The sequence below is a fragment of the Lissotriton vulgaris genome, chromosome 11, assembly GCF_964263255.1.
Source record: "Lissotriton vulgaris chromosome 11, aLisVul1.2, whole genome shotgun sequence".
In the NCBI taxonomy this organism is placed as follows: Eukaryota; Metazoa; Chordata; class Amphibia; order Caudata; family Salamandridae; genus Lissotriton; species Lissotriton vulgaris.
Genome location: NC_141699.1, coordinates 1,084,747,055 through 1,084,759,554, shown reverse-complemented (window position 1 = coordinate 1,084,759,554; position 12,500 = coordinate 1,084,747,055). Strand labels below are relative to the sequence as shown.

General features: G+C 54.2%; 1 protein-coding gene across 1 annotated transcript in view; it reads left to right on the top strand.

The window, feature by feature from the left end:
- Nucleotides 1-12,500, top strand: part of PSMD1 (proteasome 26S subunit, non-ATPase 1) — a 241,841-nt gene that overhangs the window by 125,554 nt on the left and 103,787 nt on the right. The gene's annotated exons all lie outside the window — the stretch shown is intronic.

Below are 12,500 nucleotides of genomic sequence, written 5' to 3'. Positions count from 1 at the left end.
CTCTGAGGTACACTGCCTGCTTGCTCAGGCTCTGAGGTACACTGCCTGCTTGCTCAGGCACTGAGGTACACTGCTGGCTTGCTCAGGCACTGAGGTACACTTCTGGCTTGCACAGGCACTGAGGTATGCCTTTGGCTTGCTGTGGATGTGAGGTACACCTCTGATTTGCTCGGGCACTGAGGTACACTGCCTGCTTGCTCAGGCTCTGAGGTAATCTGCCTGCTTGCTCAGGCTCTGAGGTAATCTGCCTGCTTGCTCAGGCTCTGAGGTACACTGCCTGCTTGCTCAGGCACTGAGGTACACTGCTTGCTTGCTCAGGCTCTGAGGTACACTGCCTGCTTGCTCAGGCTCTGAGGTACACTGCCTGCTTGCTCAGGCTCTGAGGTACACTGCCTGCTTGCTCAGGCTCTGAGGTACACTGCCTGCTTGCTCAGGCACTGAGGTACACTGCTTGCTTGCTCAGGCTCTGAGGTACACTGCCTGCTTGCTCAGGCTCTGAGGTACACTGCCTGCTTGCTCAGGCTCTGAGGTACACTGCCTGCTTGCTCAGGCTCTGAGGTACACTGCCTGCTTGCTCAGGCTCTGAGGTACACTGCCTGCTTGCTCAGGCTCTGAGGTACACTGCCTGCTTGCTCAGGCTCTGAGGTACACTGCCTGCTTGCTCAGGCACTGAGGTACACTGCCTGCTTGCTCAGGCACTGAGGTCCTCTGGGCTGTCCTGACAGTGGGGGCTCCTCTGGCCTGTCCTGTCAGGGGGGGGGCTCCTCTTGCCTGTCCTGTCAGCGGGGGCTCCTCTTGCCTGTCCTTGCAGCTGGGGGGCTCCTCTGGCCTGTCCTGGCAGCGGAGGGCTCCTCTGGCTTGTCCTGGCAGTGATGGGCTCCTCTGGCCTGTCCTGGCAGCGGGGGGGCTCCTCTGGCCTGTCCTGGCAGCGGGGGGCTCCTCTGGCCTGTCCTGGCAGCGGGGGGGCTCCTCTGGCCTGTCCTGGCAGCGGGGGCTCCTCTGGCCTGTCCTGGCAGCGGGGGGGGGGGGGGGGGGGGCCTCCTCTGGCCTGTCCTGGCAGCGGGGGGGCTCCTCTGGCGTGTCCTGGTTGCGAGGGGCTCATCTGTCTTGTCCTGGTTGCAAGGGGCTCATCTGGCTTGTCCTGGCAGCGGGGGGGGGGGGGCGGCTCCTCTGGCTTGTCCTGGCAGCGGGGGGGGGGGGGGGGGGCTCCTCTGGCTTGTCCTGGTTGTGAGGGCTCCTCTGGCTTGTCCTGGTTGTGAGGGGCCCACGCCAGCGTGGTGAGATCAGTGCTCGGTGACGTGACCCCTTTACGTTTTGCTTTTGCACCAGTCCGAACCAATGAAGCATCAAACAGTCACTTTTTGGGGTATTTTGGGGTTTGAGATGTGAAATCTGTTTAAATATCGGTATTTAGGCCGCTTCCGGGTGCTCCCTCTCGTAACACATAGGGGAATCGTGGCCCTGGGCCCACAGTCACCCAGTTTGGTGCAGTGGAGAAGCCTGGCCTTAGATGTGTCAGACCTACTCCCTGCAGGGTGTGCTTAGGAAACTCCTCGGAGATGAGTGGGCGTGGTCTCGAGTAGGAGTTGCGTCTATTTGCCAGTGATTCCTGTAATGTCAGGCGTCTTGTGATCTGCCACACAGACCCTCGGGATTTGGTGTGTATTTGGACTGTAGGAGTGCAGGTTTCCTGTGAGTTGTGGAGGTGTTGTCAGTCCCTGTGCCGTCCTAGAGCCCCTGTAGGAGTGTGTGTGTGTGTTCGGGCTGTAGGAGTGCGGGTTTCCTGTGAGTAGTGGAGGTGTATTCGGTCCCTTAGGCCTTCCTAGAGCCCCTGTTGGATTGTGTGTGTGTGTTCGGGATGCAGGAGTGCGGGTTTCCTGTGAGTAGTGGAGGTGTAGTCGGTCCCTTAGGCCTTCCTAGAGCCCATGTTGGAGTGTGTGTGTGTTCGGGCTGTAGGAGTGCAGGTTTCCTGTGAGTTGTAGAGGTGTAGTCAGTCCCTGTGCCGTCCTAGAGCCCCTGTAGGAGTGCAGGTTTTCCTGTGAGCAGTGGAGGTGTAGTCGGTCCCTTGGGCCTTCCTAGAGCCCATGTTGGAGTGTGTGTGTGTTCGGGCTGTAGGAGTGCGGATTTCCTGTGAGCAGTGGAGGTGTAGTCGGTCCCTTGGGCCTTCCTAGAGCCCATGTTGGAGTGTGTGTGTGTTCGGGCTGTAGGAGTGCAGGTTTCCTGTGAGCAGTGGAGGTGTAGTCGGTCCCTTGGGCCTTCCTAGAGCCCATGTTGGAGTGTGTGTGTGTTCGGGCTGTAGGAGTGCAGGTTTCCTGTGAGTTGTGGAGGTGTAGTCAGTCCCTGTGCCGTCCTAGAGCCCCTGTAGGAGTGTGTGTGTGTTCGGGCTGTAGGAGTGCGGGTTTCCTGTGAGCAGTGTTTGTGTAGTCGGTCCCTTAGGCCTTCCTAGAGCCCCTGTAGGAGTGCGGATTTCCTGTGAGCAGTGGAGGTGTAGTCGGTCCCTTGGGCCTTCCTAGAGCCCATGTTGGAATGTGTGTGTGTTCGGGCTGTAGGAGTGCAGGTTTCCTGTGAGCAGTGGAGGTGTAGTCGGTCCCTTGGGCCTTTCTAGAGCCCATGTTGGAGTGTGTGTGTGTGTTCGGGCTGTAGGAGTGCGGGTTTCCTGTGAGCAGTGGAGGTGTAGTCGGTCCCTTGGGCCTTCCTAGAGCCCCTGTAGTAGTGCGGTTTTCCTGTGAGCAGTGGAGGTGTAGTCGGTCCCTTAGGCCTTTTTTGAGCCCCTGTAGGAGTGCGGATTTCCTGAGAGCAGTGGAGGTGTAGTCGGTCCCTTGGGCCTTCCTAGAGCCCATGTAGGAGTGGGTGTGTGTTTGGGCTGTAGCAGTGCTGGTTTCCTGTGACTGGTTGAGGCGTAGTCGATCTCTTGGGCCTTCCTGGAGCCCCTGTAGGAGTGCGGGTTTCCTGTGAGCAGTGGAGGCGTAGTCGGTCCCTTGGGCCTTCCTAGAGCCCCTGTAGGAGTCCGGGTTTCCTGTGAGCAGGTGAGGCGTAGTCTGTCCCTTGGGCTTTCATACCTCGGTCCAAAGCTCTGGGGCGACCTCCCCAAATCTCTGCAAATCTGCTCTTCTTCGCTGTGTTTCGCAAGTGATTGAAGGCTTGGCTGGTTTAATCTAAGCGCTGGATTCACTCTACTTGATGTCAGTGAAGTCAATGCTAATTTCCTTTATGTTCTCCTGTATGAGGTCTTAAGCAGTGGGCGACAGGTAGGAGTTTAAGGGCGACAGGACCCTAAAGGGAGCATTTCAATATTTTTACATTTTAGATTGTATACACCATACGGTCAGCCTTTACTGGACCTCACCTATGGATTTTCAGTGAAACTTAAGGCTTCGCTATGACGGTCGCAGCTACTATGGTCTCGAACAGTAAAGATTGGAGATACAGGGCTCATTTCTACTTCGTGCTTCAATAACCAGTCTTATATCGCATAAGTATGTGCACATTTATCCCTATGCAGCCTCTCACACATCAGTACATTCTTTTCCTTACTCTTCTCTCCACAAGTCTGACCATCTGCTTGAGTGCTCGGTGCAAATCAAAGTGAGTGTACTGCACTTTTTAGTTTAAAGCAGAAAAGACTTCTTGTGGGAGTGAATTCTGACAGCTTCCCTGGGAATGCTTTCCAGTCATTGCTCATCATTCATTGGCTATGTGGTACGTAACTCACAATTTCTGACTTTCTATTTGCTGGCTTTGTTTTAAGCTGTCCAGCATGTCTTTGTCCCGTCTATGGGGAAAACCTTGATCACATCCTTCCTTGTATTCTTCCACAGGTCCTCACTTTCTCTAAATAGACCTTTACATTTTGTTCTTCTCTTGCCACGTGTGCTGTGCACTCAAAGGCAGAGGTCAAATGTTATGCTCTGTCTTTTGGGGGAGCTTGGTGCTTACTTTTCTGTCTCTGACTTCAAAGTGAGCGGATTTATGTGACCATCTTGCCAGGTGCTGGGAAATAAAAGGATTTTTTTCTAGCACACAACAAAATTTAAATGTCTGTAAATTAACTGTGCAAATAATTCAGAATATATCAGAATTGGGAAAGCACAAATTAAGCAACTTTTTGTAATTTTAAGTGTGGTGGAAACAAATATTTGAATCCGATCAAAACTAGGTGATGCCATTTCCACACATTATCATTTGTGCGCTCTATAATTTTTTTCAGTAAAACTGTGTGCAAATGTAATGGTCATTGTAATTGAAAATGTGTTGGTTTGTAATCGCTGTTTGCTGCCACACCAGGCACGCTCTCCTCTACGCCCCTCCACTCTATGCCCATCAACTCTAATGCCTCCCTACTCTACAACACTCCATGACCCCCCAATCAATTCTACCACACTCCACTCAATTCTACCACACTCCACTTCATTCTACTACACTACACTCTAGGCCACTCGGCACTCCACTCATACTCCACTCGCAACACCCTAAACACTATGCCATGACACTCAACGACACTACGCCTTGACAGTCTGACACTATTCTCTTCTCTGCTCAACCACACAATGCTCTATGCCACTGTCCTCTCCTCTGACACAACATTCTATGACACTCTATGCCACTACCCTCTGCTCTCGACAATCCACAACACTCTACACCGCTCTCCTCTGCCATACAACACTCCACTCTGTGACGCTTTATGCCACTCTCCTCTACAGCACTACGCTTACGACCCTCTGCCACTTTCCTCCGCTCTGACACTCTGCTCTACAACACAACTCTCTGCAACACTCTCCTCTAAGATTCTCCCCTCGGACACTATTCAACTCTGCTGTACGACACTCCATGACACTACTTTCCACTGCTCTAAAACACTCCACTCTGCATCTCTCCACTCGAATGGCTGTGCTGTGAGGATGAGGTGTTGCGGCTCGGCCCTTGTGAGGCGGTGTTGCGGCTCGGCCCTTGTGGGGCGGTGTTGCGGCTCGTCCTCGTGGGGCGGTGTTGCGGCTCGGCCCTTGTGGGGCGGTGTTGCGGCTCGGCCCTTGTGGGGCGGTGTTGTGGCTCGGCCCTTTTGGGGCGGTGTTGTGGCTCGCCCCTCGTGGGGCGGTGTTGCGGCTCGCCCCTCGTGGGGCGGTGTTACGGCTCGCCCCTCGTGGGGCGGTGTTGCGGCTCGCCCCTCGTGGGGCGGTGTTGCGGCTCGCCCCTCGTGGGGCGGTGTTGGTCCTCGCCTCTCGTGGGGCGGTTTTGGTCCTCGCCCCTCGTGGGGTGGTGTTGTCACTCTCCTCTCAGTACATTTCTTCTTGGAGTGCAGTGTAAGTAGGGTTCACAGTGTACATAGGGTTCCACGGTGTGTCTGCCCATGGGCCGCAGCTTTGCCAGATAGCTCCTCTTCCACTCAAGACCGTGGAAGTTCTACACTGGAGTGCTTGCACCTCTGCCCATCCTTCCAGTCGGGCACTTGTTTTCAGGTCACTTCTCTCGACCCAGTCTGTTCCATCAATGTACGTATAGAGTGCAAGAGCAGATCGGAAGTGACTGGTACCTTTATTCTCCCCTTAGGCCACCCAGATCTTCTCTGTGAAGTCCTTGAGCTTTACTCATAATGTGTCCCTATATAGTGGGTTCTTATGCTAGTCTTTTAAAAAAAAAAATGTAACTGAGTTTTATATAGCGCGAGCTTGACTCAAAGTTATTGGGTATCAGAGCGCTTTACACGAGCACCTGTTGCGTTACATGAGGACACGTTAATTTTTGTTAGGCATGGGGAGTTTAAGTGATTTGCCTAGATTCACAGATGTTGCGCGTCCTTACCGGGACTCGAACCCGATTCCCCAGATTTGAGGTCGACCACCCTAGCCGTTAGGCCAACTACTCTCCCCCAGCTCCTCTTACCTGTCTTATATTGTAACTCTGAGACTCCCTGGTCTAATCTCGGCCTGTAGTCAGCCATTCGTTTCCTGGGTCTTCGACATGCTGGTTTGCTTGTGTGCAAAAGGGCAGTTCGTGTGAGCACTAGTGAGGACAGACTGACACAATCTTTCCTCCCATAGATATGTGTATGAAGGTTATACATTATTTGAAAGAGGCGGGGTGGTCCTATTCTCAGAGCAGCCTCCATATCTCCAGCGAGCCTCGCCTCGGAGGCCAGACTCTGGGATTCGACCCTGGAAGGCAGTGCTGCAGTTTTGGACAGTGATGGAGTTTGGCAGGGTCACAGAAACAGATTAGGAGTTTGTTAGTTTTTGATTGTTGCACGTTCAGTTAATTACAACGCTTGCTATTGGCAAGTGAATGGTACAGCTTAAAAAGAAAGCAATAGTTAAACAAAATAAACACCCCTTAGACCTTGTGCTACACGCCCTGAATGCCTTGAGCATTTTTGGCCACGCTGAATGTTTTGGATGAATTAGAATCCAAAATTAAATTTTGTTCTTGAAACATTGATTACAAACGTCTGCATCTGAGGCAGCAGATGGACCATGGCTTTCGGGGCAGTCACGGCTCCCAGCCCAGGTCCAGCAATCTTGGTACAAAGCCCACGCTCTGTTTTTCTGTAGGCAGTCTGGTTCACAGCCCACGCTCTGTGGTTCGGTAGGCAGTCAGGTTCACAGCCCACGCTCTTTGGTTCGGTAGGCAGTCAGGTTCACAGCCCACGCTCTGTGGTTCGGTAGGCAGTCTGGTTCACAGCCCACGCTCTGTGGTTCGGTAGGCAGTCTGGTTCACAGCCCACGCTCTGTGGTTCGGTAGGCAGTCTGGTTCACAGCCCACGCTCTGTGGTTCGGTAGGCAGTCTGGTTCACAGCCCACGCTCTGTGGTTCGGTAGGCAGTCTGGTTCACAGCCCACGCTCTGTGGTTCAGTAGGCAGTCTGGTTCACAGCCCACGCTTTGTGGTTCAGTAGGCAGTCTGGTTCACAGCCCACGCTCTGTGGTTCGGTAGGCAGTCTGGTTCACAGCCCACGCTCTGTGGTTCAGTAGGCAGTCTGGTTCACAGCCCACGCTCTGTGGTTCGGTAGGCAGTCTGGTTCACAGCCCACGCTCTGTGGTTCGGTAGGCAGTCTGGTTCACAGCCCACGCTCTGTTTTTCTGTAGGCAGTCGGGTTCAAAGCCCACGCTCTGGTTCTTTAGGCAGTCTGGTATCTGATGGAGACTTCTAGCTGTAGATTCCTTACCTTTGAATTTCCCAGGCGTCAGGTTGGATCCGGAAACTTTTGCTGAGCAATACCCTTTGCGTGCAACGGGTATCTCCATTGGCCTCTGCATGACTGCATCGGTTTTGACTTTGCAGTGCCTATATAGGCGTCAACCAGGCGGGCGGGCATCGGTTCTTTTCTTACTGCGCCAGTTAAGTGCCGATCAGGAAGAGCTATCCCTCTACTGCTTTTTGGTAGGCTTTTTCTCGACTTTTGTCAAAAGTTTGGGGATTTTCCGACTTCATGTGGGAGGGGGATGTCTTCGAGGAAGACCGGTTTCAAGCCGTGCAGGGCTTGTTCCCGCATGATGCCGGTCACCGAGCCCCACCGTATATGTCTATGGTGTCTTGAGCACGACCACATATGACGTTGTTTGGTCTGTCAGGCGATGGCTTAGAAGACCTTGAGGAAGCGGGCGATGAAGTTACTCATGGCTTGGCAGTCGACACCGTCAAGTGAGACTCCGAGGAGGTCACGGGTTCGATCTTGGAGCCCTAAGTCCTCTTCCTCCCATTCGATTTCCTCTTGACACTCTGGGAAGAGGCATAAGAAGTAGTAGTCCAAGCGAACTTCGTCTTCACTCAATAGCCGACTGTCATCGAGAGAGGTAAGGAGCACCAACGCTCTAGGCACGGTTCCACGGAACCAGAGTCGACTTCGCGTCTCCGAGCCCAAACCCCCCAACCCCCCCCCCCCCCCCAACCCCGGGAGCCAGAGCGACTCCTGCTCAAGTAAGAGTTTTACGAGGCCATGCACCGTATATTTGAGCGGAATGACCACATTGGTGAGCCTTCGGGCCCCGCGGAGTCAGAAGGGGCCCATGTTGGTTTCATGCAGTCTGATCCGCACACAACGCCCATGGGACCCCAGGGATCCAATCCCCGACCTGGTTCGACGCCGGTTGTGTCGCCGCGACCTACCCCGGTATCGAATCCAAAGTTAAAGCCTGCGACGTCACCGATGCCCGTCGGTGGCAAAAGCCCCATCCTCAATGACACGGAGCCGGAACGACGTCCAAGCGACGCTGATTCTCCCATTGACGGAACCCAGAGGTTCTATGTTGTCGCCTGATCAATTTGAGGATGTGCTGGGCTCAGAAGAGGAATGTGGGGGTCTGGAGACCCTCTTGAAACCTAGGAAATCTCTGAGGAGAATTTGGACTGGAATGGAAAACTTGGGGAAGCCAGTGGACTGGATACTTCTCCAGATAGTGGCATGCTCTCTCCGCCTACTGCGGTTACGGAGGAGGGGGCATCCTATGCCTTGGTGGAAAAGCGGGCCGCTGAGGTTCTTGGAGTAGTGCTACCCTCAGTGCAGGCCAAGACTAATCTCCTGACCGAGGTGCTTCAACCTGGGGCTTCCCCTTCTCAGTTCTTTGATTCTCAGCACTGCTGGCATTCAGGCCTTGCAGCCCATGCTCTTTGGTTCTGCTTGCAGTCAGGTTTCACAGCCTACGCTCTGTTATGTAGGCAGCCCTGTTTCGCAGCCACAGCTCTGTGGTTGTGTGGGTAGTCAGGCCTTGCCGTCCATGTCATGTACTGCTGCAGCCAGACCAGGCTTACAGCCATAACTGTGTCATTCTAGTCGAGACAGACGCATTGATAGGGCGCCGCAAGCTCTGGGGCATGTAGACGCCAACTCAGTAACTAATAGTGATACCGTTTTAAAAGCAAGGTTTCCGCTCTATCCGAAACACCTTTTGGCTCGTTCTTGTCCCTTGAGCCAAGACTATCACCCTGCTGCGATTGACTGGTTCGTTTAGCTTCCGAGGTAGAACTGTTCAAGTTAAAAAATGAAAGTCATTAACTTGTTTAGATCTCAGCGGGAGGCCGTCATTTAATGTTTGATTCTGGTGTTCCCGTGAGACACCTTTCTTTGTTGCATTGATTGCAAATTGCTGTAAGGACGCAAAACATTATCCTCGGGGACATCTTAAGGATGCTGGTGCCTGGGGCCGAGCAGATTTCGGGGTCCTCTGTTCGGAATAGCTTTGAATTTATGCTCTAATTCCAACTCTTATTGTCCTGGTCACTGACGGTGCACAGGCACACTCGTGCAAATTCTATATGTTTACATCTAATATTCGGGGATAGTGACGTGTGTTTTCAATATTGTAACACAGCAGCAGCTCACTAATATTACTGCAAATAATCTCAGGGACGCCCCCCGTTTCTCATATGTGATGTCCTGTTTTGACTAAAATAAACTTTTTTTTATGGTTGTTGAATTAAACATAAACACAGTATTTCTTTGCAAAATGTTTGTAATAGACTCTCACACATCACCCACATTAAATTTAAGGAAAACAGTATATAAAATATGTGTTTATGAATTATTCAATGTCATTAGGGCAAAACTCTGCAGAACCAAGCTGGCTGTATCACAGGGGCCCTGGAAGGCTGGCGCCCTGGGCCAGCGCCCACGTTGCCCATGCCTTAAACGTCTCTGTAGTCTAGGGAAGTGTGAACTAAAATGTTACCAGTGCTTCAGTCCGGCGACCACCCGAGCTGCTGAAATGTGTGTTCTGAAGGCGACCGGAGACGTTTGAGGACCCCAAAAAATTCAGAGAAACAAGTCCAGCCAATACCCTAGGATTGTGGCAAATGGTTCTCTACTGCTGATAGAGGCTTCACGTTGGCTAAAAAGCCTGTCTGACGGCCGCATGATTACACGTGGAATGTGACTGTTTATCACTAATGAAGTAACAGAGATGCCCTCCCTTCGAACCCCCTCCCCTAAATTGGGGGTTTTAACAAATGAACACGGTTGTGCCGCCCACCTTCCAGTTTTGGGATGTTTTGCGGGTGACACTGAGAGAACATGTTTATTTGTGACCCCCGCACATGTCCACGGTCTGTGGTCGGCCGGGTTCCCAGGGATGTTGTGAACTGTGCGGGGAGGGCGCCCGTGCACCTCCGCCTCCCGCTTCACTGCTTTTGCACAGTTTCTGCTCAGACCACCAGGTGGCGGCGTTTCCTTGCAGTGTGAACGCGGCGCTCTTGGCGCTATGGGCAGGAATTCCTGCTGATTGCTGCTTCAGGAAGGGCTGCTGCTGTGAAGTGTGCGGGCACTGAGGAAGCAGCGCTAGAACACCGGTAGGCGCTACTGATTGCGTCAGTACTCAGATCATGAAACAAACGAAAAGAAAAAAAAACTCTGTGCCGATCGCCCGGGCTGCTCCATGCCGAGGCCGCCTGGTTTTGAGCCCTCCCCAGGCCTCTTTCTCCGACTCCCTACATTTCCTGTCTCCTTATCCCGCGTTTCCATGTTATTTCTCATTCTGTTATCCCACCTTCTCACAGTGTTATATAGGAGGAGGGGTGCGCTCCAGAGCGAGGGTCTCTGGCAGAACTGGGAGGGGGCGAGACGTATCGAATCAGAGGGCATTGAGCAGCTAAGAATGAAGATCCTTCTGAGAGCTCTGAGGAGTGGCGGCTCCTCTGCAAAGGCGGAGGAGCGTCGCCCCACTGCCTGGCGCAGAGCCTGCAAACGAAAAATAAAATGATGCTCTAACATCGTTTTAGTTTTAGTTTGCCGGCTCTGAGCCAGCTTGAGCATGGAGGGGCGGGGCATGGGAGGGGGAGAAGGAGTGGTTGTGCACTCCCTACGTACGCATATGTCTTTGGCCGGCCGTCTCAGGCCGACCAAAACACACATGCGCACTTAGGTTTCTCCAGCCCGGCTGCATTGAGCAGCTGGGCTGAAGAAACCCCACAGACACCCCAGCCTAAGCAGCGCATCTTTCATGCCCGCCCAGACCAATCCCAGTGCTGCTCTGCAGTCACAGGCGTGGGAGAGGTGGTTCGATGGAGCTCTGCTCCGCAGGGTTACAGGCACGGGAGTGGTGGTTTGATGGAGCTCCGCAGGGTCACAGAAGTGGGAGAGGTGGTTTTGCGGAGCTCCACAGGGTCACAGGAGTGGGAGCAGTGGTTTGGCGGAGCTCCGCATGGTCACAGGAGTGGGAGCGGTGGTTTGGCGGAGCTCCGCAGGGTCACAGGAGTGGGAGAGGTGGGTTGGCGGAGCTCTGCAGAGGAGGTGGGTTGGCGGAGCTCTGCAGGGTCACATGCGTGGAGGTTTGGCGGAGCTCTGCAGGGTCACATGCGTGGGGGTTTGGCGGAGCTCTGCAGGGTCACAGGCACAGGAGAGGTGTTTTAATGGAGCTCTGCAGGGTCACAGGCACAGGAGAGGTGGTTTAATGGAGCTCTGCAGGGTCACAGGCACAGGAGAGGTGGTTTAAAGGAGCTCTGCAGGGTCACAGGCACGGGAGAGGTAGATTGATGGAGCTCTGCAGAGGTGGTGGTTTGGCGAAGCTCTCCAGGGTGACGGGCGTGGGAGAGGTTTGATGGAACTCTGCAGGGTCACAGGCGAGGTGGTTTGACTGAGCTCTGCATGGTCACAGGCACAGGCGAGGTGGTTTGGCGGAGCTCTGCAGGGTCTCAGGCGTGGGAGAGGTGGTTTGGCGGAGTTCTGCAGAGGAGATAGGTTGGCGGAGCTCTGTAGGGTCACAGGCGTGGGGGTCTGGCAGAGCTCTGCAGGGTCACAGGCACAGGAGTGGTGGTTTGGCGGAGCTCTACAGGTCACAGGCGTGGAAGAGGAGGTTTGGCGGTTCTCTGCAGGGTCACAGGCATAGGAGAGGTGGTTTGGCGGAGCTCTGCAGGGTCACAGGCACGGGAGAGTTGGTTTAGCGGAGCTCTGCAGGGTCACAGGCACGGGAGAGGTGGTTTAGCGGAGCTCTGCAGGTTCACAGGCGTGGGAGTGGTGGTTTGGCAGAGCTCTGCAGAGGAGATAGGTTGGCGGAGCTCTGTAGGGTCACAGGCGTGGGGGTTTGGCAGAGCTCTGCAGGGTCACAGGCACAGGAGTGGTGGTTTGGCGGAGCTCTACAGGTCACAGGCGTGGAAGAGGAGGTTTGGCGGTTCTCTGCAGGGTCACAGGCATAGGAGAGGTGGTTTGGCGGTGCTCCTGCAGGGTCACAGGAGTGGTGGTTTGGCGGAGCTCTACAGGGTCACAGGCGTGGGAGAGGTGGTTTGGCGGAGCTCTGCAGGGTCACAGGCACGGGAGAGTTGGTTTAGCGGAGCTCTGCAGGGTCACAGGCACGGGAGAGGTGGTTTAGCGGAGCTCTGCAGGTTCACAGGCGTGGGAGTGGTGGTTTGGCAGAGCTCTGCAGAGGAGATAGGTTGGCGGAGCTCTGTAGGGTCACAGGCGTGGGGGTCTGGCAGAGCTCTGCAGGGTCACAGGCACAGGAGTGGTGGTTTGGCGGAGCTCTACAGGTCACAGGCGTGGAAGAGGAGGTTTGGCGGTTCTCTGCAGGGTCACAGGCATAGGAGA